Source organism: Haematobia irritans, chromosome 5, assembly GCF_050003625.1.
Source record: "Haematobia irritans isolate KBUSLIRL chromosome 5, ASM5000362v1, whole genome shotgun sequence".
Taxonomy (NCBI): domain Eukaryota; kingdom Metazoa; phylum Arthropoda; class Insecta; order Diptera; family Muscidae; genus Haematobia; species Haematobia irritans.
The window spans coordinates 47,647,766-47,675,536 of record NC_134401.1 but is presented as its reverse complement, the minus strand read 5'-3'; the positions used below and the strand labels follow the sequence as shown (position 1 = coordinate 47,675,536).

At 32.9% G+C, this 27,771-nt stretch overlaps 2 long non-coding RNA genes across 2 annotated transcripts in view; both read left to right on the top strand.

Annotated features, from left to right (window-relative positions):
• Positions 1 to 8,169: 8,169 nt before the first annotated feature.
• The window catches only part of LOC142238007 (uncharacterized), a 58,849-nt gene continuing 39,247 nt past the window's right edge, over positions 8,170 to 27,771 (top strand). The window contains exon 1 of the long non-coding RNA XR_012722611.1: positions 8,170 to 8,375. This is a non-coding gene — a long non-coding RNA (uncharacterized LOC142238007). The remainder of the gene's footprint in view (positions 8,376 to 27,771) is intronic.
• On the top strand, positions 26,091 to 26,489 carry LOC142238480 (uncharacterized). The gene is made up of 2 exons (XR_012722733.1): positions 26,091 to 26,256; positions 26,349 to 26,489. It is a non-coding gene; the product is annotated as an uncharacterized LOC142238480 (long non-coding RNA).

The following is a 27,771-nucleotide window of genomic DNA, read 5'->3' as shown; positions in this document are numbered from 1 at the left end:
CGTAGGGTAGTTCCACACTTTTCCCAGCAAAAAATTGGGAGTTGTTCTAAAGGCACAACTTTAAAAGCACTTCCAAAAATGTCCTCACAAAGAAGTTAACTATTTTAACTACACAGGAAGTTTTTTTACTTCATTTTTTTATTTATATTTTAATGCGTAATTTTTTGTTTTCTTCTTTCAAATAGTTAAAAAAAGAGTAAGAAAAAATAAAATGGTACAAATTATTCAAATTTTGCCTCAAAAATGCTAAATCCATTATAGAAAAATCGATAATATTTGAAAAAAAAAACGTTTCAAACAAGCGTTAGAATGCATTAAAAATCATAAAAAGTATACAAATTATTTATTTGGGAAAATATCACAAAATGTTTAATTCACATTCAAAACACTAAATTCAGATCACGCCTTAAGAAGTGATGCAAATTCATTGCAACGGTTGTTGAAACGGTGGACATTCGTTCTATGACAAGTTCATATTACATTCATCGCTTCTCCGCCAATTTTGTACCACTTCCAGACCCAAAAAGAACATTTTCACTTTTTTGGCGACGCTTTTTTGCAGCACAGCATTATTAAGATATTAATTTATGAAAGAACAGTTTTAATATCAATCAATTAATAAAATCATAAGTTCAACCACAGCTTTATTTCATAAATATCAGACTTCTACCACAACCCAAGTAATTCGATTGTTCATGAAAGTCTTTAGAGGAACTTTGTGCGTTGTACGAGTATATACTTGTTTAATTTTTATAAAAATGTAAAATCGTAAATAGGTTTTCAAATTCTGGGGGGGGGGGCTAAAATTTTTCTGGGGGGGTCTAAGCCCCCTCCCCAGAGGCCTTCCTACGCTTATGCTTGTCATTGAGCTTAACATGGAATCGGGCAGCACTCAGTGATAAGAGAGAAATTCACCTATGTGATATCACAATGGACTGAATAGTCTGAGCCTGATACATTGGGCTGCCACCTAAGTGATTATTTTCTATTAAACTATGATATGATACTGTAATTCCGAGAGATTGGTCCAAATTGGGCTATACAAAAACATGCTTGCAGGCTGCATTGGAATATGTGTCATAATTCAGAAGGTTAGCGCAATTTTTAAAAGTGGTAGCGTGATTACAGTAGATAGACAGACGGACATTGATAGATCGTCTTAGAATTTACCTCGGATCAAGAATATGTTTCGATGGGTCAGAAACAGTATGTTGAAGTGATAATACTCCCATCATCATCCTATAGTGTTGAGTACACAAACAATTTTTCCAAATTTCTAATATGTCGAATAGTCGACATAAGAACATATCTTTCTTTTTATACCCTACACTTGTAATACATCGAAATATTAGTCCCTGACCCCATACAGCATATATGTATATTTCGGGTCGTGGTGATATTCTGAGTTGATTTTGCGACGTCCGTCCATCCGTGCGTCTGTTGACAGTCCTTAGCGGAACTTGCTACGTAATTCATGGAGAAGAGCAATACGATTCGGTCTGGACGAACCTACGGCCATATATACATACTCTATCTATTAAGTTAAAAAAGCTAACGCGTTTTCAAAATTTTTAAAAATATCAAATTGATATTGAATTTTTGATTGTGCCTACAATCTCAAAATGCTACCTGCTACGTAAGACTTTAACATTATCGATCCCCTAAACCCTGTCGACAACAATGTATCGATATTATATTTACGTAAGCCAAAGACAAAGATGTTTTTTCTTTGCAATTTTAAGGAATGCCACTGTTTTCATTCTTTTGCAACATTTTAAGAATATTCAGCCTTCTTGTCTGAGGTATCTGGTACTTCAGTGTGCTAGGAATTTAATTTGAAAGAAATAAAATCTTTTGCTTTTCTGCTGCTATTAGTTCTAGAGAAGAAGTATTCCGTTCGTTGTGTACGTCCATGTATGTTCATTTGACTACATATGTACTCGTACTGATGTATGTCACACTGCAGTATACCATATAGCTGCAATGGAAATGCAAGGCAAGGCAAGACAAATAAGAGCACAAATATAAAATAACTAAAAATAAAAGCATAAATATTTAAATCAATACAAATATGGAGTTTTACAGAATTAAATGTGAGTAGTTAAAATCCAGTCCATGTTACACTTGTAAGGTAAATGTTTACTTGACTACATGGTAAAAAAAATTAATTGGCATGTGGGCAGCATAGAATTTTGAGATTTACGAATTGTTCACAAATTTATCACGTTCGTGAACAGCAACTCCTTTGTTCCTTCGAATCTAGTGTTTTTGCTTTATTGCAACATACACGTGCCTGATTGCCCCTACATTGTAGATTGAGTTCGATCGTTTACTGGTCGAATCATTTCATCTGCTGTTGCAATTTGGTTTGGGCCATCATTAGAATGGTTGGCAACAACTACCAGTATCATTATACCGATTTATGGTGCGATACCCAACCATTTTGTTTTCTCTATGACTGCTAACATTATACAAAAGTCTAAAATCTACCTAATTGCAACCCCTAATACTGTTTTCATCCCTTGCCTGATAGATATACCAGCCAACCCTCTTTATTTCGAAAAGTGTCTTTATGACTAAATCTTTTCCACCTATTAAAATTTCTTTAAGTGTAATCTAAACCATCACGATACGTAAGTGATTCCATATAGTCTCGTCTTGCATCAGCTCTAGATGGCTTCTTCACCAACAAGGGACCAAAGAAAGGCCATATACCACGTTAATTCCTCTCTCGCTTAATAAGCCAAACACATGATTTGAACCTGTATAGGACGGTGGTGCACTGATTACAACTATGACGACGTTATTGGTGATGTTGGTTCTTGCTAGTTTTTTTGGTTTGTCTTTCTTGCGGAAATTCTTGTAACATTTATGGCTTGTTTTCCTTTTGTTAACCGTGTTTGTCAACAGCAAAACCAAGAAAATACAAAGTTGCCTTAATATAATATCCCTGCAATGACAGCATTGCTTCTCATTTTACAATGAGAATCTCTCATTGCGGGTTTGGTGTGGTGGAATTTTAACAGTTCAAATGTAGAGATTGCAGTTAAGATATTCCACAGATGGTCAATTCAAGCCAATCATGGCATAACGCTGGATTTATATCTTGATAGAGCTTCTCGAGCTCCCAGGAATATGGAGAATTAATCCAAATTTGTCTTAAATTTATGTGGTGTTAGTTTATAGTAGGCAATATTCGAATTCGAAACAAAAACGAATACGATTTTTTGTTATCAATAATTTGAATACTACCCCATCTATCGATTGATTTATAAGTTTAGTATATAAAATCTTATTTTTAATTTAAAAGAAATAAATCATAATACTTCATGAAATTCAATTTTTTAGGGGTATAGTTGTACAAATAGGGATTTTGCATACGCTAGGTCCGTTTTTTTATCCGTGGGTTTGGGGTCGAAGTCGACTTTTTGTACTCTTCAAAATTAATTGAAAAGTTGACTTTTGCAAATGATGAAATATCAAATAGTCGGCTTTCTTAAATTTTTGAAAAAAAAATCAAAAAGTCGATTTTTCCATTATCCGAAAAAGTCGGAAGGTCTAAAAGTTACAGAGTTTCATTTTAATCCCTATAATATACCCGCATTGCACGCAGAGAGCTACATCATTTGATCTGCCCTCAGCCCAAAATTTGTAAAAGTCGGAAAGTCGACATTTGCAAAGGTCGGAAAGTCGAAAGCCCTTTTTAAAATCGAAATGTCGACATTCTTGAAAAGGTCGAAAAGTCATAGATTGCAAAAACCGTAAAGTCTAATAGTCGAAATCATCTTTTTCTAATTTTTCAAAACTCAAAAGTTCGACTTTTCTAATTTTCAGAAAAAACTCGATTATTGACTTCCCGAATTTTGAAAGAAAACATCGAAAAGTCGTCTTTTCGAAAATCCAAAGAGGGGACTTTCTTAAAATAAGTCGACTTTGCAAAGGTCGGAAAGTGGAAAGTTCATTTTTGAAATAAAAAAAAAAAATCGAAATGTCGACTTTTTGAAAAAGTCGATATCATAGTTTGCAAAAATCGTAGTCACCTTTTTCTATTTTTTTATACCCTCCAGAGAACGGCTGCGATCTACCGCAACCGACCAGTGTATTTAGTAAACACCAACATTTGCAATCTTAAAACACCAATTGGTAAAAAAAATCAACCACCAATATCCAATGCAACCGACGACTGTCGGTGTTTGTTAGTATGAGTATTGGTCTCTCGAAAACACCGTAATAAAGCAATCACACAAATTGGTTACCCATATCTCAGCAGTTTGGTATTCTCTTATTTGGTACTCTCTCAATTCTCTTGAGCTAATGCCAACTGCTAGTAATTGTTGTTGTTGAGTGCAATCACACTTAAGTGCCAACCTCGTTTTTTGTTTACCGAGCGTTGTTACGATGTCGATTGGTTTAAGATTGCAAGACACTGCACACGAACACTGTTATATACTATTGGTGTTTTTATTCTCGCAATTGTATCAATGTAAAAGATCTGAGCATGTCCGTCTGTTGAAATCACGCTATCTTCCGAACGAAACAAGCTATCAACTTGAAACTTGGCACAAGTAGTTGTTATTGATGTAGGTCGGATGGTATTGCAAATGGGTCATATCGGTCCACTTTTACGTATAGCCCCCATATAAACGGACTCCGAAATTTGGCTTAAGAGAAGCAAATTTCATCCGATCCGGCTGAAATTTGGAACATGGTGTTGGTATATGGTCTCTAACAACCATGCAAAAATTGGTCCATTGCTCTAAGAGAAGCAAATTTCATCCGATCCGGTTGAAATTTGGTACATGGTGTTAGTATACGGTCTCTAACAACCATGCAAAAATTGGTCCATATCGGTCCACTTTTACGTATAGCCCCCATATAAACGGACCCCCAAATTTGGCTTGCGATTGCTCTAAAAGAAGCAAATTTCATCCGATCAGGCTGAAATTTGGTACACGGTGTTAGTATATAATCTCTAACAACCATACCTAACTAGGTCCATATCGGTCTATAGTTATATATAGCCCTCAGATAAATCGATCCCCAATCACACAAAAATTGGTCCATATCAAGTTCATAATTCTATATAGCCCCGATACAAGCGAGCCCCATATTTCAATTCTGGCTCTCTACACTGAAAAAATTGGTCCACATTGGTCCATAATTATATATAGCCCCCATATAAAGCGATCCCCAGATTTGGCTTGCGGAGCCTCAAAGAGAAGCACATTTCATCCGATCTGGCTGCAATTTGGTACATGGTGTTCGTATATAGTCTCTAACAACCATGCAAAAATTGGTCCACATCGGTCCATAATTATATATAGTCCCCATAAAACCTATCCCCAGATTTGACCTCCGGAGCCTCTTGTAGGAACAAAATTCATCTGAGCCGGTTGAAATTTGGTACATTTCTGTAGTGTGTGGCCTATAAAACCCATACCAAAATTGGTCCGTATGTTATAGCCCCCATATAAACGGACCCCCAAATTTGGTTTGCGATTGCTCTAAGAGAAGCAAATTTCATCCGATCGGGCTGAAATTTGGTACATGGTGTTAGTATATGGTCTCTAACAACCATGCAAACATTGGTCCACATCGACCCATAACTATATATAACCCCCATATAAACCGATCACAAGATTTGACCTCCGGAGCCTCTTGGAAGACCAAAATTCATATGATTCAGTTGAAATTTGGTACGTGGTGTTAATATATGGCCTCAAACACCCATGCACAAATTGGTCGAAATCGGTCAATAATTATATATAGGCCCCATATAAACCGATCCCCAGATTTGACCTCCGGAGCCCCTAGGAAGAGCAAAATGCCTCCGATTTTTGGTACGTGATGTTAGTATATGGTATCCACCAAACATGCAGGAATTGGTTCATATCAGTCCATAATTATATATAGCCCGCATATAAACCGATCCCTAGATTTGACCTCCGGTGCCTTTTGGAGAAGCAAAATTCATATGATCTGGTTGAAATTTGGTACGTGGTGGTAGTATATGATATTTAACAACCATGCCAAAAGTGGTCCATATCAGTCCATAATCATATATCGGGGGGCTATATATCTCGAGATTTTGTTTTGGAGCTTCTCGGAGGAGCAAATTTCATTCGAGTCAGTTGAAATTTGGTGCAATGTGCTAGTATATGGCCGTTAACAACCATGCCTACCTAGGTCCATATCGGTCTATAGTTATATATAGCCTTCAGATAAATCGATCCCCAATCACACAAATATTGGTCCATATCAAGTTCATAATTCTATATAGCCCCGATACAAGCGACCCCCATATTTTAATTCTGGCTCTCTACACTGAAAAAAAGCATGTCCGGTTCCAAAGATTTTATCTTTACTTTAACTTGCTTCTAGGAAGCAAATTTTAATTTATCGTTTTTTCAGTTTTTTTTCTTCATATGCTATCAAAGTCCTTTAAAAACGAATTAACGATAACTTTATTTTCCAAATTCAGACTCGACTTCCAGTAGAAAATATGCTGTTTCAAGTAAAAAAGTCTTTAAAATAAAGTTTTGGAAGACATGTCCTATATTTGAACGATTTTTTGCATTGTAGTCAAGATGCAAAAAGACAACAAATTTAAAGACAATTTCATTAATTTTAAAGAATTTTTCTGAATTATTAAAGTCAAATTGACCTTAGCCCAAAAATGTTTTCTTTCATGTTATGATACCCATTTTTAAGTCAAATCACTTAATTTTAAGGACAATACGACTTCATTAAAAAGTTTATCGACTTTTGGACAAGGAAAAAATCTTTATATTAGAGAAATGCGTCTTCTATGCTAAGCAAAATTTGCGTTTGTATTTTAAGGACATATAATCTTTGACCTCACGACAATATTTTTTCAGTGTACGTACCGTGCAAAAGTCCATGTCAATTCGTAATTATTTGTAGACTTACCTATACATAACTACTTTGTCTAATATATACCACGTATGGACTAACTCACAATTTAGAAAACGATGTTAAGAAGTTTTAAGATACCACAACCCAAGTAATTCGATTGTGGATGATAGTCTTTCGTAGAAGTTTCTACTCAATCCATGGTGGAGGGTACATAAGATTCGGCCTGGCAGAACTTACAGCCGTATATACTTGTTTTTTTTAATTAGGTTAGGTTTAAGTTGACTTACCAACTTCTCAATACTACACTGAAAAAAAGCATGCCCAGTTCCAAAGATTTTGTCTTTACTTTAACAAATTTGGTATTGATTCCGAGCCAAAGAAGCGGAGAATACAAGTAAGGATACTTTTAAGACACAATTCTCTTTTAAATTTTGGTTTGGTGTACTTGCTTCTAGGAAGCAAATTTTAATTTTTCGCTTTCTCAGCTTTTTTTCTTCCTATGCTATCAAAGTCCTTTAAGAACGAGTTAACAACAACTTTATTTTCCAAATTACTTTCAGTAGAAATTTTGCTATGTTTAAAGTAAAAAACGTCTTTAAAATAAAGTGTTGAAAAACATGTCCTATATTTGAACGATTTTTTGCTTTGTAGTCACGATGCAAAAAGACAACAAATTTAAAGACAATTTCATTACATTTAAAGAATTTTTCTGAATTATTAAAGTCAAGTTGACCTTAGACGCAATATTTTTTCTTTCATGTTATGATACCCATTTTTTTAGTGAAATCACTTAATCATAAGGATAATACGACTTCATTGAAAGGTTTATCGACTTTTGGAAAAGGAAAATAACTTTATATTAGAGAAATGCGCCTTCTAAATATGCTAAGCAAAATTTGTATTCGTATTTTAAAGAAATGAAATATTTGATTTCACGACAATATTTTTTTCAGTGTACGTTTTGAAAAATTTTCAGCATAAGAGCTAAATAATATTCCTCTATCATTTCAAAGACGATTTTTATCTTCATAGTTCTTAGTCGATTTTGGTCACTAGAAAAAGTTTATACATCGATTTTGACAAACTTTAAAAGTCGATTAGTCGATTTGACTTCATTTGATATTAACATTAATAGTCCTTCGGCTTTTCCACTTGTGGAAAAGTTAACTATTTGACAATAACTTTTTTATAAACTTTACCTTTTGATGAAGTTTTAGCATAAGACCTAAATAACATTTTCCTTTCAACTCAAATTCCTAATTCCACTTTTCGATTTTTTCGTTCAAGCTCGGTACTATATTCGGGTTTCGATATGAAAAATTACTAGAAAACAGAAACACAAAAAAAATTGTTTCCCCTCATCGTAGCATTTGGCATCCCTATCTATTCTTCACACGGCATACCTTCACCATATGGATTGAAACAGAAATTCCTTCAAGTCCCAATAGTGAAGATTTACGATAGCTGATGGTGGTGATGACGATGATAACTCTAATGGGGTAAGAAACTATTTACAGATTTTCTAAGTTGTCTTACGTATTTATGTTGCTTTCTTACCTATTTAGTACTTATGATGACTTAAAACCAGTAGTTGTTCATTAAAGTTCGATTCTTAAGCATGATAGTTTTTTTTGCTTTGTCAGTTGTAGGCAAACCCAATAAAAGACTAAAGACAAAATAATGCAGCAACGGTAATATGCGCATATAGTTGGGGTGGTGTGGAACACAATGGATGAAATATTACGAACAAGGGCCAAGTGTATGGAGTTAAAATGAGAATTACGTTTAAGTATTTATAGGATCACCCTCGTGTTCCTAGCAGAAACATAAGTTGTAGAAGATCAAGAGCATGGAGTTAAAATGAAGTTATAATTAAAAATATTTCGCCCAATTTTTTTTTCCAAAATTTGGTCCAAGTACTTATGGGATCACCCTCGTGTCCCCACCAGAAATGTAAACTATGGATCCCATTTTGTATACACTGATGGATGTCGAATCATCTCCCGTGTGTATTTAGCCTGGCTGTCTGTCCGTCTGTCCATCTACTATTTTGTTGTTTTTAAGATAGGGATTCCAATTCTGAACCGATATTTTTGAAATGGGTCACAGTTTTATCGCTCTAGAATTTCTCTAAAAGTCCATTATAAACCCCAAGCTAGCCACCTTCATCTTTTTATACACCAAATTCCAATTCCTATTGATTGTCCCCCACTGTGCCCTAGATGAAAATAACTATTCATGACATATTTCTCATATCATGGTGACTCTTCGGATTCGATTACTAAGTAAGTGGCTTGTTTGGCTAGTGATGACAATGTTCTCCGTATTCTTTCTCATCTTGTATTTTTCTGGCTGTCAGTTTGTTTCTTTTCAAATTCCTCTGTTTCGCTAGTTGGCTTTGTGTTTGTCAGCTACTTTTTTTTCGTTTTGTCCCGGCATAAAAAGATTGATCGTTAAACAAGCTTAACGGTCATCAAATTGTATGAGGAATATGTGTCAATATACCTCTATGACAACTCTACTTAAATTAACTGCCTTTCATTTGATATTTTATTTCAAAGTTTGTTGGTTTTTTTGGTGTCACCGATTTAACAACTCGGTCAGTTATTTTTGGATCAATGAAATTGTGTGGCAGGTTGTACAAAAAATATTAAAAAATAAAATAATAACTCTTCCAATAGACAAAATAGTACAAAACAAGTATATAAAGCAGTAAGTTCGGCCGGGCCGAATTTTAAATACCCGCCACCATAAATCGAATATTATAGTTTCCTGTGGAAATTTCAGGGGGATTTGGTGACAATATATAAGAACAATATTTGTTTGAGTTTTAGAGGAATCAAAAACATCGTGTGCAAGAAAACGATGAAATAAAGCCTTAATTTAAAATCTAGCATCTGTAGATTTTTACCCCCATTATTTAAATGATTACCAGAAGTAAAATCTGGAAACTATAATTCAGTTTCAACCAATTTTCATTATCAGTGCACATGGACCGATATTCACCATTTTCGGCACACCTCTTTATGTTCCTAAAATACTTCTAGATTTAAAATTTCATGCAAATTCAATAAAAACTATGGTTTCTAGAAGCCCAAGAAGTAAAATCGGGAGATCGGACTATTTGGGAGATAAACCAAAACATGGACCAATACAATATCAAAACATGGACTTATACTCACCATTTTCGGTATACCTTTGTATGGTCCTAAAATACCTCTAGATTTCCAATTTAAAAACTACGGTTTCTAAAAAAAATGGTCCATATCGGTCCATAATTGTATATAGCTCCCCATTTAAAGCGACCGCCATATTTCAATTCTGGCTATCTAGACTTACCTATATATACCTTTTTTGTCTAATATATACCACGTATGGACTAACTTACAATTTAGAAGACGATGTTAAGAAGTTTTAAGATACCTTACCAACGGTAAGTATTACCACAACCCAAGTAATTCGTGGTGGATGGTTAGCATGCTTTTTATAGCCGAGTCCGAACGGCGTTCCACATTGCAGTGAAACCCCTTAGAGAAGTTTTGAAACCCTCAGAAATGTCACCAGCATTACTGAGGTGGGGTAATCCACCGCTAAAAAACTTTTTGGTGTTCGGTCGAAGCAGGAATCGAAACCACGACCTTGTATATGCAAGGCGGGCATGCTAACCATTGCACCACGGTCCCATATATACTTGTTTTTTATTCAATTAAAAATTTAATTGATGTTTATTGCAAAACTCAATTAAATTTTTAACTAAAAAAGATATTAAGAAGTGACAAGGAAGTTCACCACTGTGGTATCACAATGGACTGAATAGTCTAAGTGAGCCTGATACATCGGGCTGCCACATAACCTAACCTAACCTAACTAAAAAAGATAACTATGTTCATTTATTTTCTGAATTGGCTTAGTGTTTTTAGTTTGATTAACAATTATTAGTTATATTTTTTATTTTTAATTTATTTTTTTATTTTAACTGACTTAGTCTTCCGAGTTTGATTAAAAAGTTGATTGTATCAATTATTGTTTAATTAAAATTTTAAAAATTGTCAATCATTGACTTATGTTTCGATTTGGATTAAATAGTTAATTGCATCAATTAATTTATTAATTGAAAAAAAAAAAAAAAAAATCAACCTCAATCACCTTTTTAATTGGAAATTTTTTGGTGATATTTTTCTGTGTATATAAATGCTTTTTATAAATCTAGAATCTCCGTATATAGAAACGTTGCATTTATCTTCTAAACTAAGTACCATTTGAATCTATCTTTTTGAGGTGTTTCACACATACACACTATAAAAATTAAACCCTGCAGGGCACTAATTCCAATTTGACCCTATTAGTGTTCATCAATAATAGAAAGCTGCTTTGACTTTAATAATTTTATGTGTTCGTTAGTTAAATTAAATAAGGAGCGGAAAATTATACATGAAGTGAGTACATAGACTTCCTGTATTCGTTTTTCCCACCAAATAGTGGAGAAATTCTTAAAATTTGGAAATTTTACCAAAAATTTGATCTTTGTATGATTTTCAAGGCCTTTTTACAATTTGAACTCCAATATTTACCTTCAAAACCTTAACAAGTGAAAAAATTAATAATGTCCAATAAATTTTCTTCAATTTTTCGAAATATGTTTACTTATTTGGTGATAACGGTATGATATCAGCTTTTGTAAAATAATTAAAATTTAACCAAACTTTATTCTTCGTGCACCTTAAATTTATTCGTGGTGTAGTCTTGATTTCAAATTATAAGATTTTGCTGGACCGAACTTGGTTTCTTGTAGACTTTGTGTCTCTAAGGGTTTCATAAACCCTCAGCACATGTGATCAATGTCTTAGTCCTTACATCACTCATCTCACCACACACAGAGCAAGTGATAATGGTCGAAAGAGTACAAAAATATTTTGTAACGAAAAAATATTTTCCATTGAGAAATAAGACCCTTGCTACTCTCGGCACGATTGATGATATCACTGAATAAAATAAAAAAAACTATGGCTGTGTTTGACATTTCGGACCCTATGGATTAGGAATGGTTTTCACATGGACTGAGGTGATAACAAACATTTCATGTTCATTTTTGTTGTGCTTCTCAAAAATGTTTATAGCAAATCAATTTTTTTTTCGTTCGAGAATTATCATTTGAATATTTCATGTGTACATTTTAAATATTCGTTTGATTTAATTTAGTTTCACTCTGCTCTATGTGGAATTACTGCTCCGCAACAAACACTCACACTTCCATGAAGGACGGATGATGGCAAAGTTCAAAATTCATTAAAATAAAAAAACATACAAAATATTTTAATAATTTTTCTGTTTCACAATGGCTATTGCTTATCAGCTTAAAAAAAAAAAAAAACAGAAAAAAACAGAAGAAAAAATTATGGTCCATAACGGGGGGATCATTAACAAATGAAACAAAACTCACGTCGACAACATGTTTACTTGAAATGAGGCAGTTAATCTGTGGACGTTAATGTGAAGCTGAGCCAGCGGTTATTATGGAAGATTAGAAAAGGTTTCCAAAGGGTATCAGTCTAAGAATGAATGACCCACGAACGAACGGCATACTTGTCGACATCTCATAAATGTTTTTTTCTAATACAAAAAAAAAAAATCTAGAACAGCATCTTGCATAATGACATCTATCTAGGACTTAGTAACAGCTAAATGGAAATAGACACAGAACACACTCGAAGAAAAATACTAAATATATATTTATTGTTCATATTAAAAAAGAGCTTTATAATTTTATTTAAAATCCATAAAATAAACAAATTCATATGTATAGAAATTAAAATATCAACGACTAAATTTACGTATTTTAAGAAATTATGATATATTTTTGGTCCATTTTCTATTTCTATAGACAATTTTGTCAAAAAAATTATTTTGATTATTATTAAAAATGTTTCCTTCCTGTTTCGGAATCACTTATGAATCCTTAAAATAAAGTATTTGGATCCAGTTACAAATAAAATTTGGACAAAATTTTCTATAGAACTAAAATTTTGATAAATTTTTCTATAGAAATAAAATATTGGCAAAATTGTCTATTGAAATTAAAATTTCGCAAAATTTTGACAACATTTTCTAAGAAATACAAATTTGACAAAATTTTCTATAGAAATACAAATTTGACAAAATTTTCTATAGAAATAAAATTTTGGCAAAATTTTCCATAGAAATAAAATTTTGAGAAAATTTTCTACAGAAATAAAATTTTGACAAAATTTTCTACAAAAATAAAATTTTGACAAAATTTTCTACAAAAATAAAATTTTGACAAAATTTTCTATAGAAATACAATTTTGAAAAAATTTTCTATAGAAATAAAATTTTGATATTAAATATATATATAGGTCATATTAAAACAAGTATATACGGCCGTAAGTTCGGTCAGGCCAAAACTTATGTACCCTCCACCATGGATTGCGTAGAAACTTCTACTGAAGACTGTCATCCACAATCGAATTACTTGGGTTGCGGTAACACTTGCCGATGGCAAGGTATCTTAAAACTTCCTAGCATCGTAATATATACCACGTATGGACTATATTAAACTAAAAAGGCCGATTAAATACGTATATAATTAAGTTTAAAATTTCTATAGAAATAAAATTTTGACAAAATAAAATTTTGACAACATTTTCTATAGAAGTAAAATTTGGAAGAAATTTTCTATAGAAATAAAATTTGGAAAAAATTTTCTATAGAAATAAAATTGTGACAAAATGTTCTAGAGAAATAAAATTTGGAAAACATTTTCTATAGAAATAAAATTTTGACAAAATTTTCTATAGAAATAAAATTTTGACAAAAATTTCTATGGAAATAACATTTTGACAATGTTTTCTATAAAAATAAAATTTTGGTAGATTATTTTTGGATCGACTGCAACCATGATTATGAACCGATCTGGACCAATTTTTGTGTGATTGGGGATCGGCTGTATATAACTATAGACCGATACGGACCAATTTTGGCATGGTTATTAGCGGCCTTATACTAACACTACGTTGCAAATTTCAACCGGATCGGATGAATTGTGCTCCTCCAAGAGGCTCCGGAGATCAAATCTGGGGAACGGTTTATATGGGGGCTATATATAATTATGGGCCGATGTGGACCAATTTTTGTATGGTCATTAGAGAACATATACCAACACCATGTACCAAATTTCAGCCGGTTCGGATGAATTTTGCTCCTCCAAGAGGCTCCGGAGGACAAATCTGGGTATCGATTTATATGGGGGCTATATATAATTATGGACCGATATAGACCAATTCGTGCATGGTTGTTAGAGACCATATACTAACACCACGTACCAAATTTCAATAGGATCGGATGACTTTTGCTCCTCTAAGAGTCTCCGGAGGTCAAATCTGGGGATCGGTTTATATGGGGGCTATATATAATTATGGGCCGATGTGGACCAATTTTTGAATGGTCATTAGAGAACATATACCAACACCATGTACCAAATTTCAGCCGCATCGGATGAAATTTGCTTCTCTTAGAGGCTCCGGAAGCCAAATCGGGAGATCGGTTTATATGGGGGCTATATATAATTATGGACCGATATGGACTAATTTCTGCATGGTTGTTAGAGACCATATACTAACACCATGTACCAAATTTCAGCCGGATCGGATGAAATTTGCTTTTCTTAGAGGCTCCGCAAGCCAAATCGGATGAAATTTGCTTCTCTTAGAGCAATCGCAAGCTAAATTTGAGGGTCCGTTTATATGGGGGCTATACGTAAAAGTGGACCGATATGGCCCATTTGCAATACCATCCGACCTACATCAATAGCAACTACTTGTGCCAAGTTTCAAGTCGATAGCTTGTTTCGTTCGGAAGTTATTTCAACAGACGGACGGACATGCTCAGATCGACTCAGAATTTCACCACGACTCAGAATATATATACTTTATGGGGTCTTACAGCAGTATTTCGATGTGTTACAAACGGAGTGACATAGTTAATATACCCCCATCCTATGGTGGAGTGTATAAAAAAGAGCTTTATAATTTTAATTAAAATTCATAAAATAAACAAATTCATATGTATAGAAATTAAAAATATCAACGAAAAAATTTACGCATTTTAAGAAATTATGATATATTTTTGGTCCATTTTCAAAAATGCTTATCCAATTCCAAAGACTTCTCTTTAATTAATTACTTTGACACTGATTCAGAGAAAGGAAGGGGATTAACTATGCAGTTAATTTTTAGATGTACGAATACAAATAAAATTGTGACAACATTTTCTATAGAAATATAATTTTGACAAAATTTTCTATAAAAATACAATTTTGAAAAAATGTTCTATAGAAATACAATTTTGACAAAATTTTCTATGGAAATACCGTTTGAACAAAATTTTCTATAGAAATGAAATTTTGACAAAATTTTCTATAAGAATAAAATTTTGACAAAATTTTCTCTAGAAATAAAATTTTTATAAAATTTTCTATAAAAATGAAATTTTGACAAAATTTTCTATAGAAATAAAATTTTGACAAAATTTTCTATAGAAATAAAATTTTGACAAAATTTTCTATGGAAATAACATTTGGTCAAAATTTTCTATAGAAATGAAATTTGGACAACATTTTCTATAGGAATGAAATTTGGACAACATTTTCTATAGGAATAAAATTTTGACAGAATTTTCTATAGAAATAAAATTTTGACAAAATTATCTTCAGAAATAAAATTTTGACAAAATTATCTTTAGAAATAAATTCTTGACAAAATTATCTTTAGAAATAAAATTGTGACAAAATTAATCAATATAAGTAAAATTGTGCCAAATTTTCTATATAAATAAACCTTTGACAACATTTTCTTCAGAAAAAAAATTTTGACAAAATTTTTGATAGACATAACATTTTAAGAAAATCTTCTATAGGAATCAAATGTTGAAAAAATATTCTATAGAAATAAAATTTTGAGAAAATTTTCTACAGAAATAGAATTTGGACAAATTTTTTTTGTAGTAATGAAATTTTTACAAAATTTTGACAACATTTTCTATAAAAATGAAATTTTTAAAAAAAATCTCTATAAAAATAAAATTTTGACAAAATGTTGTTTAGAAATAAAATTTTTACGAAATTTTCTTTAGAAATAATTTTTGTTTTAGATATAAAATGTTGACAAAATATTCTATAGAATATGTCAACACATGACAAAATTTTTTATAGAAATAAAATTTTGGCAAAGTTTTCTATAGAAAAACGAAAAAAAAAACAAATTCGGGTAGAAACAACGGTTTGGTGGGAAGCTTTTACATTAGGCACAATTAGATTATTTGGTCCATTTTAGAACCAAAATTGGTGAATTTCTTTGTTATCGATGAGTGCTGCCCGATTCTATGTTTACCATATTGTTGAGGGACCTTCTTTTTATAGCCGAGTCCAGACGGCGTTTCGTATTGGGTTAAACATTTAGAGAAGCTTTGAAGAACTCAGAAATGTCACCAGCATTACTGAGAGGGAAAAGTCCACTTCTGAACTTTTTGGTGTTCACTTGAAACTGGAAATGAACCCATGACCCCGTTGTATGAAAGGTAGGCGTGCAAACCATTGCACCAAGGTAGCTTCCTGATTGTTCTCCCTTTTCTTTTAAATATGGTAACGATATTGTGCTGCATTTTAGCATTAAGCACGTGGTTTGTCTAGTGCTAGTATAGGCGAGTACCATAAACTTTTAAAGCCATTTCGATTTCATTTCTCGCTAGTGGCACTAAATGAATGACACTTATAATGTGTTTAAATTCAAATGGTGTTTAACTCTTGATTGTTTGGAAAACTGTTTGAAAAAAGGTAACAAATCCACAAATCAAATCATCAAAGCCAGACCTTAAAAAGAATTTGTGACTGAACATTGAACGCCTTAGAGCTTGAAATGATTTTTTTTGTATTTAACTGGAATGTCATACTCGCCCTCGTACATATTCAGTAAAAGTTCAATGTCTAAAATAGAGAGTGGTGGTACTGATGGTGGGCTGCTTTCAAGTGCATTTACATAAATGCATTTCTGTTTTTTTTTTGTATACCAGCACTGAAGAAAGTGTCCAATATTTGGTGTCCAAGAAAAGGGTTTGGTTTATATATGCAAACAATGTAACCTAAGAAAGCGTCCAAAATGCGTGTAAATATGTACAAAAAAAATTAATTCTAAATGTAATTTAAGTTATGCTTACATTAGGGTGGTATTTGGTTATTGGGCAAATAGTGAATTGTTGATTTAATGAAAGGGGGCATATATACCATAAACCTCTTAGTAGATATGAAAGTGAGAGATATTACGATAGAAATTCAATAATCACAATATTTGTGATTATGTCAGATTTTTTACTGTTCCTCTCCAACTATGAAATGCTTCATAAATTTTCTATAGAACTAAAATTTTGACAAAATTGTCTATAGAAATAAATTTTTGACAAAATTTCCTAAAAACATAAAATGTTGACAAATTTTTCTATAGAAATAAAATTGTGACAAAATTTCCTATAGAAATATAACAACAATTTCTATGGCAATAAATTTTTGGTAGATTATTTTTGGCTCGAGTGGCAATTGTGATTTTTTGCGATTGGGGATCGGTTTATATGGGGCTATATATAATATAGATCGATACGGACCAATTTTGGCATGGTTGTTATCGGCCATACACTAGCGAAATGTACCAAATTTCAACCGGATAGGATGAATTTTGCTCCTCCAAGAGGCTCCGGAGGTCAAATCTGCTAATCCGTTTATATAAGGGCTATATATAATTATGGACCGATATGGACCAATTCTGGCATGGTTGTTAGAGACCTTACACCACCACCATGTACCAAATTTCAGCCAGATCGGATGAAAAATGCTTCTCTTAGAGGCTCCACAAGCCAAATCTGGGGGTCCGTTTATATGGGGGATATACGTAAAAGTAATCCGCTATGGCCCATTTGCAATACCACCTGACCTACATCAATAACAACTACTTGTGCCAAGTTTCAAGTCGATAGCTTGTTTCGTTCGGAAGTTAGCGTGATTTCAACAGACGGACGGACGGACATGCTTATTAAAACTTAATTGATCCAATAAGAAGTATATACGGCCGTAAGTTCGGCCAGGCCGAATCTTATGTACCCTCCACCATGGATTGCGTAGAAACTTCTACGAAAGACTGTCACCCACAATCGAATTACTTGGGTTGTGGTATCCTCCAAGAGGCTCCAAAACCAAATCTCGGGATCTGTTTATATGAGGGCTATATATGATTATGGACTGATATGGACCACTTTTGGCATGGTTGTTAAATATCATATACTACCACCACGTACCAAATTTCATCCGAGTCAGTTGAAATTTGGTACATTGTGCTAGTATATGGCCGTTAACAACCATGCCCAACTAGGTCCATATCAGTCTATAGTTATATATAGCCCTCAGATAAATCGATCACCAATCACACAAAAATTGGTCCATATCAAGTTCATAATTGTATATAGCCCCCATATAAGCGACCCCATATTTCAATCCTGGTTCCTTACGTACACGTGCAAAAGTCCATATCGATTCGTAATTATTTGTAGACTTACCTACACATTAGAGGTGTGCACGTGAGTAAAAGTTTACTCAAGCTCACTCACACTCACGACTGAAAAATCATACTCACGCACACTCACGCACGATATTTTTTGGTAGGACTCACGTTCACGCACACTCACGAAAAGAAAATTTGTACTCACGCACGAAAACGTCGTGACTCACGAAAAATACCGTGACTCACGAAAAATATCGTGACTCACGAAAAATATCGTGACTCACGAATAATTTTATGATTAATTTACCTTACCGAAGTGTCTGAAAACATGAGCATTATTAAGATCGAGAGTGTTATTAAACTCTTAACATCCCAGGTGTCACTAAAATTGTAATTGAATTTAACTTTTAAGCGTTTTATGGTGGTGAGCAGGAATAGTTTCGTGAGTGTAATTCGTTACTCACGCACACTCACGAAGATATTATTTTCGTGACTCACGCTCACGCACGACATTTTGGTTTGTTAATCACGCTCACGCACACTCACGGTGTTGTCATGAGCGTGACTCACGACTCACGCACGAATCACGAAAATTGTCGTGAGTCACGACAATTTCGTGTCACGTGCACACCTCTACTACACATATATTTTTTGTCTAATATATACCACGTATGGACTAACTCACAATTTAGAAAACGATTTAAGATACCACAACCCAAGTAATTCGATTGTGGGTGACAGTCTTTCGTAGAAGTTTCTACGCTATCCATGGTGGAGGGTACATAAGATTCGGCCTGGCCGAACTTACGGCCATATATGCTTATTAAGCTCTGAAAATTGTTCCTCAGCAAAGAAAGCTCTTCGTTCAGTGTAGTAGTTTTCGTTAAAGTTTAAGCTTAGCCGCTAAAATTCAAAATGAATCAGTAAAAGCAGAACAAAATTATATAGTTTTGTTTAATTATAACTTATGTTGGTTGGAGGTCCTTTAAAGAAATCCTGTGAGGAGTTTTGATTAATTGAAAAATTTATTTTTCCAATATTTCCAATAATATCGTCTTCTTCAATGTGGAATTAAAATTTTAATACATAAACAAAAAGAAGAAAAACGAGAAAGTTTTCGCCCGTTCCTAAAGAATGTTAATTAACTATTAGAAAAGGGTCTCAAATCGAAATAAGAATTGGATCAATAATTTAAAACAAAATGTCAATTAAATTAAGTACATATGTGCACATTTTATTATAACTTGAAAAAGGAAAAGGGGATCCAAAGTACCAATTCAATAAGTTTATTTTCTTTCAAGTAAATTAAATTAAATTATTCTAGAATTTGCTCTTATCACCCGATTTTCTTCCATTTTTAACAAGAATTGAAATTGGTACATCAGACTATATGGAGACTGCAAATTATGGATTGATACACACCTGTTTGTAGATTTAAAATACATATTATTTTATATTCTTGATCTAAGACGATATGATCATGTCTGTCTGTTGTAATCACGCTACAGTCTTCAATAATGAAGCTATCGTGCTGAAATTTTATAAACTTATAAACTCGTATTTGGTCTGCAGGCAAGTATAGTTTGAAGATGGTCTATATCGGACCAGATTTTAATAATACCCTCATACTAACTGACCCATCGATTTGGGCATCTAGACATCCCAACTTTTATTTTAATTTGCCTGAATTTCAACACCTAGAGGTATTTTGAGCTTCTAGAAGGTTGGGTTAGGTATAATGGCAGCCCGATATTTTAGGCTCAGACTATTCAGACCATTGTGATACTACAGTGGGGATCTTCTCACTGAGTGCTGCCCGATTCTACGTTAAGCTTTTTTTTTTTTTTTTGAAGCAAGTCAGATATTACGAATTATAGAGGCATTGCTAAATTAAGTGCTATTCCAAAACTGTTGGAGAAAATTATTTCTGATAGTTTGAATCATCAAGTCTCCTCTCTTCTATCGCCTAAACAACACGGCTTCCGTAAATCTTGTTCGACCATAACAAATATCTTGGAATTGACTACAATGGTTAATGAAGGCTTTAGAGATCGTTTACAGACTGATGTCATTTATACTGATTTTAGTAAGGCGTTTGACTAAGTAAACCATTCACTTTTACTGTACAAACTGCATCGCATGGGCTTCAGTGAATTAATGGTATCCTGGTTTGAAAGTTATCTAATGAATCGTACACAATTTGTAGTATTTGATAACATTATTTCAAAATCAATACATGTGCCTTGTGGTGTTCCACAAGGCAGTCATCTTGGCCCTCTATTGTTCTGCTTATTTATAAATGACCTTCCATCAGCCATTAAATATGGTTACACTCTCATGTATGCTGACGATGTTAAAATTATAAAGGTTATTCGGAATAGTGATGACCAATTTTACTCCAATCTGATCTGAATAGCATGTACAGATGGTGCTCATCAAATATGATGGAACTGAACATAAGGAAATGCAAGCATATCTCTTTTTATAGATTAAATTATATCGACACGAATTATAACTTGAATGGCACAACGCTTGAAACTGTTGAATCCTTTAAAGATCTTGGAATACTTTTGGATCGTAGGCTAAATTTTAGATCTCACATTTCTATGACTGTAAATAAGGCCTATGGATCATTTGGATTTGTCAAGCGCTGGAGTAAGGAATTTTCTGAACCATTTGTTACAAGAAACTTATATACTTCACTTGTGCGTCCTATCCTGGAATATGGATCTGTAATTTGGGACCCACAGTACCAAATTCATTGCAATCGTATTGAATCTGTTCAGAAACAATTTTTACTGTTTTGTTTACGTCGGAATAACTGGACACCTCAAACCTTGCCGTCTTACAAAGAAAGACTATCGCTCATCAAATTACCTACACTGAAAAGTAGACGTACCATGCTGAATATCTGTTTTATGGTTGATTTAATTAACGGAAGATTTAAATCTGACTTCCTTATTAACAGCATATCATTCAATGTACCCTTTAGACCTACCCGCAACTTTGAACTGCTCCATATTGAATACTTTCGAACGAACTTTGAAAACAACGATCCACTTCGCCGTCTTTGTAAAGAATTCAATAAATTTTATTATTATCTTGATTTGTCAGAAGAGAAATACAATGTAAAGAAAAAGATAACATTATTATTAAATACTTGATATATTAACAAACGATATGTATATTACTGTTAGTCTGTAAGGGTTTAATCCATAGATGAAAATAGTAAAAAAAAAAGCTTAAGAACCTCCTTTTTATAGCCGAGTCCGAACGGCGTTCCACATTGCAGTGAAACCACGTAGAGAAGTTTAGAATCACTCAGAAATGTCACCAGCTTGCTGAGGTGGGATAATCTACCGCTGAAAAACTTTTTGGTGTTTGGTCGAAACTGGGTTTGAATCCACGATACTGTGTATACAAGGCGGGCATGCATTGCACTACGGTGGCTCACGTGCAAAGCGGGTAATTCACAGTGAACTGCACTTGAATCTCTTTGTACAAAATTTTCTATAAAAATAAAATTTTGAAAAAATTATCTATAGAGATAAAATTTTGACATTTTCTATAGAAATAAAATTTTGAGAAAAATTTCTATATTCGTTTTGTTTTATTATTGTTGGTTTATTCTTCAATCATTATTGTTGTTTTTGAAACCATGCATTGACTAAACTACAAGTGTAGCTTAACCATCAGAGGAAAAGTAATATTGTCGAATTTATTTTGGCGAAGCCCTATAGACTGCAAGATGGTTGGATGGACGCATGTCCATCCTTAAAAAGGTTTATGATAGTCGGCTTTTGCTGAAATAAATCTTTGTACAAACATTTCTTTTTTCCTTTGACAATTTCAAATCATCGATTTGAGTGCAGTTGGCTGGGTTTATTTTAAGCGTGCTTCCTCTTACTTCATTCGTTTTGTTTTGTTATTGTTGGTTTGTACTTCAATCATATTTGTTGTTTTGATCTCAGCTTAAAAATCATTGCGTTGACTAAACTACCCAGCAAAAAAGCGTCGCCAAAAAAGTACTGAAAATGTTCTTTTTGGATCCGGAAGTGGTGCAAAATTGACGCAGAAGCGATGAATTGAACATAGGCTTGTCATAGGACGGAAGTCCTCCATTTCAACAGCCGTTGCACTGAATTTGCAGCACTTCTTTAGGTGTGATCCGAATTCAATGTTTTGGATGTAAATTAAAAAATTCTGTGATATTTTGTCAAATAAATAATTTTTATAATTTTTTTATAACTTTTAATGAACTTTTAATATTTTCAAAAATTCACAATTTTTTCAGATAGGGTTAAACATTTTTTTCGACAAAATTTAAATGATTTGTACCATTTTAGGAATTTTTATTCTGTTTTTAACCTATTTGAAACAAAAAAAGTTAAAATTATCCATCAAAAGTATGAAAAAACCATGTTATAAAAAATTGAATTTAAAGAACTTCCTGGGTAGTTAAAATAAAGAACATCATTGGGAGTGCATCTTCTGGAAGTGATTTTAAAGTTGTTCCTTTGGAAGAACTTCAAAATTTTTTTGCTGGGTACAAGAGTAGCTTAACCAACAGAGGAAAAGTATGGTTGTCGAATTTATTTGGGCAAAGCCCTACAGACTGCAAGACGGGTAATTCACTCAACCCAAAGTGAACTACACTTGAACCTCCCAAAAATTTTTGAGAAAATTTTCTATAGAAATATATATTTTTTTTATACCCTCCACCATAGGATGGGGGTATATTAACATTGTCATTCCGTTTGTAACACACCGAAATATTGCTCTAAGACCCCAAAAAGTATATGTATTCTGGATCTTGGTGAAATTCTGAGTCAATCTGAGCATGTCCGTCCGTCTGTTGAAATAACGCTAACTTCCGAACGAAACAAGCTATCGACTTGAAACTTGGCACAATTAGTTGTTATTGATGTAGGTCGAATGGTATTGCAAATGGGTCATATCGGCCCACTTTTACGTGTAGCCCCCATATAAACGGACCCCTAAATTTGGCTTGCGGAGCCTCTAAGAGAAGCAAATTTCATCCGATCCTGCTGAAATTTGGTACATGATATTAGTATATAGTATCTAACAACCATGCAAAAATTGGTCCACATCGGTCCATAATTATATATAGCCCCCATATAAACTGATCCCCAGATTTGGCTTGTGGAGCCTCTAAGAGAAGCACATTTCATCCGATCCGACTGAAATTTGGTACATGGTGTCAGCTTATGATCTATAACATCCATGCAAAAATTGGTACACATCGATACATAATTTTATATAGCCCCCATATAAACCGATCCCCCGATTTGGCTTGCGTAGCCTCAAAATTTCATCCGATCCGGCTAAAATTTGGTACATAATGTAAGTATATGGTCTCTAACAACTATTCAAAAATTGGTCCACATCGGTCAATAAATATATATAGCCCCCATATAAACCGATCCCACGATTTGGCTTGTGGAGCCTCTAAGAGAAGCAAATTTCATCCTATCCAGCTGAAGTTTGGTACATGGTGTTAGTATATGGTCTCTAATGACCATGCAAAAAGTGGTCCACATCGGTCCATAATTATATATAGTCCCCATATAAACCGATCACCAGATTTGACCTCCGGAGCCTCTTGTAAGACCAAAATTCATCTGATTCAGTGACAGTCTTTCGTAGAAGTTTCTAGGAGAAAATTTTTTTTAGAAATAAAATTTTGACAAAATTTTCTATAAAAATAAAGTTTTGACAAAATTTTCTACAGAAATAAAATTTTTTACAAAATTTTCTATAGAAATAAAACGTTGACGAAATTTTCTATAAAAATAAAATTTTGACAACATTTTCTATAGAAATAAAATTTTGAGAAAATTTTCTATGGAAATAAAGTTTTGAAAATAAAATTTTGACAAAATTTTCTTATAGAACTAAAAACTTGGAGAAAATTTTCTCTAGATGTAAAAATTTCGTGCACATTTTTTATAGAAATAAAATTTTGAGAAAATTTTCTATAGAGATAAAATATTGAGAAAATTTTCTATAGAAATAAAATGTTGAGAAAAATTTTTCTACAGAAATAAAATATTGAGAAAGTTTTCGATATAAATAAAAATTTTGAAAAAAATTTCTATAAAAATAAAAGTTTGAAAAATTTTTCTATAAAAATAAAATGTTGACAACATTTTCTCTCGAAATACAATTTTGACAAAATTTTCTCTAGAAATACAATTTTGACAAAAATTTCTCTAGAAATAAAATTTTGACAAAAATTTCTCTAGATGTAAACGTTTTGACAAAATTTTTTATAGAAATAAAATTGTGACAAAAATTTCTGTAGAAATATAATTTTGACAAAATTTTCTCTAGAAATAGAATTTTGACAACATTTTTTCTAGATGTAAAAATTTCGACAAAATTGTTTATAGAAATAAAATTTTGAAAAAAAAAATCTATAGAAGTACAATTTTGACATATTCTATAGAAATAGAGTTTTGAGAAAATTTTCTATAGTTTGACAAAATTTTCTCTAGAAGTAAAAATTTCGACAATATTTTCGATTGAAATAAAATTTTGAGAAAATTTTTTATAGAAATAAGATTTTGAGAACATTTTCTATAAAAATAAAGTTTTGACAAAATTTTTTATAAAAATAAAGTTTTGACAAAATTTAGTATAGAAATAAAATTTTGACAAAATATTCTCTAGGAATAAAATTGGGAGCCACCGTGGTGCAATGGTTAGCATGCCCGCCTTGCATACACAAGGTCGTGATTTCGATTCCTGCTACGACCGAACACCAAAAAGTTTTTCAGTGGTGGATTATCCCACCTCAGTAGTGCTGGTGACATTTCTGAGGGTTTCAAAGCTTCCCTAAGTGGTTTCACTGGAATGTGGAACGCCGTTCGGACTCGGCTATAAAAAGTAGGTCCCTTGTCATTGAGCTTAACATGGAATCGGGCAGCACTCAGTGATAAGAGAGAAGTTCACCACTGTGGTATCACAATGGACTGAATAGTCTAAGTGAGCCTGATACATCGGGCTGCCACATAACCTAACCTAACCTAGGAATAAAATTTGATAAAATTGTCTCTAGAAGTAAAAATTTCGACAAAATTTTTGATAGAAATAAAATTTTGACAAAATTTTCTATAGATTTAAAATTTTTACAACCTTTTCTATATAAATAAAAAATTTTGGCAAAATTTTCTATAGAAGTTAAATAAATATTTAAGAATCGGTCCGGCCGAATTTAAGCCCGTATTTACTTTTTTGGTCTATCCTTTTTCAAAAAAGACGTTACATTCCTTCGACAACCAAATTTGGTCTGAAAGAATAGAGTTTGTGGTTATTTAATTAATTTCATATTTCGGATGATTCCACAGAGTGTGGGACTTCACACACTAGAATTATTTTTGTGAAATATTTACTAACCACATGACCGTGGTCACTAGCGATTATTACTTAATGTGAGAGAATAGTATTTTGTAATTTAAATGAAACCCATTCGTAAAATTAGAATTATCATTGCTTTGTGGTCTTGAAACTGAACTTTATCACTTCTTTGTGAATTAAAGAAATGTGATTACGACTTTTGTGGCAATGTGGACACACTTCTTAATTGCATTTTTATTCATTTCATTTGGTGTCGATAACACTCAGAGTGTGGAAACACAAAATCCAATCAAGTTCAGCTAAGCCATACATGAACGTAAGCAACGCAACGCAACAGATGGTGATGTCAAAGTCAAGTCTCACCATTTGAATATTCAAATTGCATTTAATTGAATGTGCTCCATTGTAAACTGCCTCTGGCGAATTTGTTCTTGTCATAATAGTAAGTTAAACTCAATTAATGATATTCATATCTAATATAGATATTAATTTATTATGGTTTCTTAATTATATGGTTTTTACTGTAATATATAGTAAATAAGTAAACACCTGGAGATTAAGAGCAGCAAATAAGAATGGCGCTATAATTGGCATAGGCGAAATTCTATAAACCTGGAACAGCGAATTGAATCATACTGCTATATTTTAAATAAACAAAACCTTATTTAAAGGAAATTTGGTTTAATTCTTTCATTAAGTTTGCGTTACGTTAGGGTAAGTTAGGTTAGGCATAGTGGCAGCCCGTTATTTAAGGCTCCGTTCAGACATATCCCAGATGTCTGTCCCACCAATTATACTATTATATCCATTTAAATTAGATGACAATATGTGAATTGTAGTCAATCATACACCCTGTAATGCCAGATTTTTCCACAGAATGGTTGATATTTAGATAAGGCTTCGACTTGTGTAAATGTCGCCCGATTCGGCCAAATATTGTCTCAAAATCCACAATTGGCTAGATCTAGCTCATATCCTTATAAAATTGCCATTGCTAAAAAAATACTCCCATTACCATAGAATGGTATTATAAGTTTGCCATTCTGTTTGTAACATATCGAAATATTGATTTCCGACTATATAATGTATATATATTCTTGATCAGGGAGAAATTCTAAGACGATATAACTATGTCCGTCTGTCTGTCTGTCTGTAATCACGATACAGCCATCCAGAATGGCACTATGGTACTGAAAATTGGCACAGATTCGTCTATTGTCTGCATGCAGGCCACCACAAATATATGTGCCGTAAATGGTGTATATAGGTCCATGTTTGGTATAGCCCTCATATAGACAGATCTTCCGATTTTACTCCTAGGGCTCCTATAAACTATAGTTTTTGTTTTATTGAGCTCAATGACAAGGGACCTCCTTTTTATAGACGAATTCGAACGGCGTTCCACATTGCGGTGATACCACTTAGAAAAGTTTTGAAACACTCAGAAACAGCGTTGCCAATTTAGCTATTTTCCCGCTAGATTTGGTTTTTTGAAGTCGTTTAGCGTGAAAAAAAATGCATTCAGCTTTTAGCTTTTTTCTGGCTTTTTTCATGACCGTTTTAGCTATTTTTATTTTCGGCATGTTGCTATTGAAATATGGATAAAACGATTTTTTTTATCTAAGCCTTGCTGCCAGAATAAGGGTTTCCATATATTTCAAAGCTCAATTGAAACATTAATAATGATTACCCCATTATGCGGGGCATTTTTGCAGCAAATACACCTCGTTGTAAAGTTTTTTCCTCATATTCATAAAAGTTAACGTAGACATTAAACCTACTATTATCATACATTACAAGTTCAAATAGTAGATGTGAATTGCTTTGTATACTGAAAAAAAAAAAAATATTGTCGTGAAGCCAAAAATTTCATGTCCCTAAAATACGAACGCGAATTTTGCTTATACACAGAAAAAAATTTCACGAAAATTTTTCCAATTAAAATTTTAATTGAGTT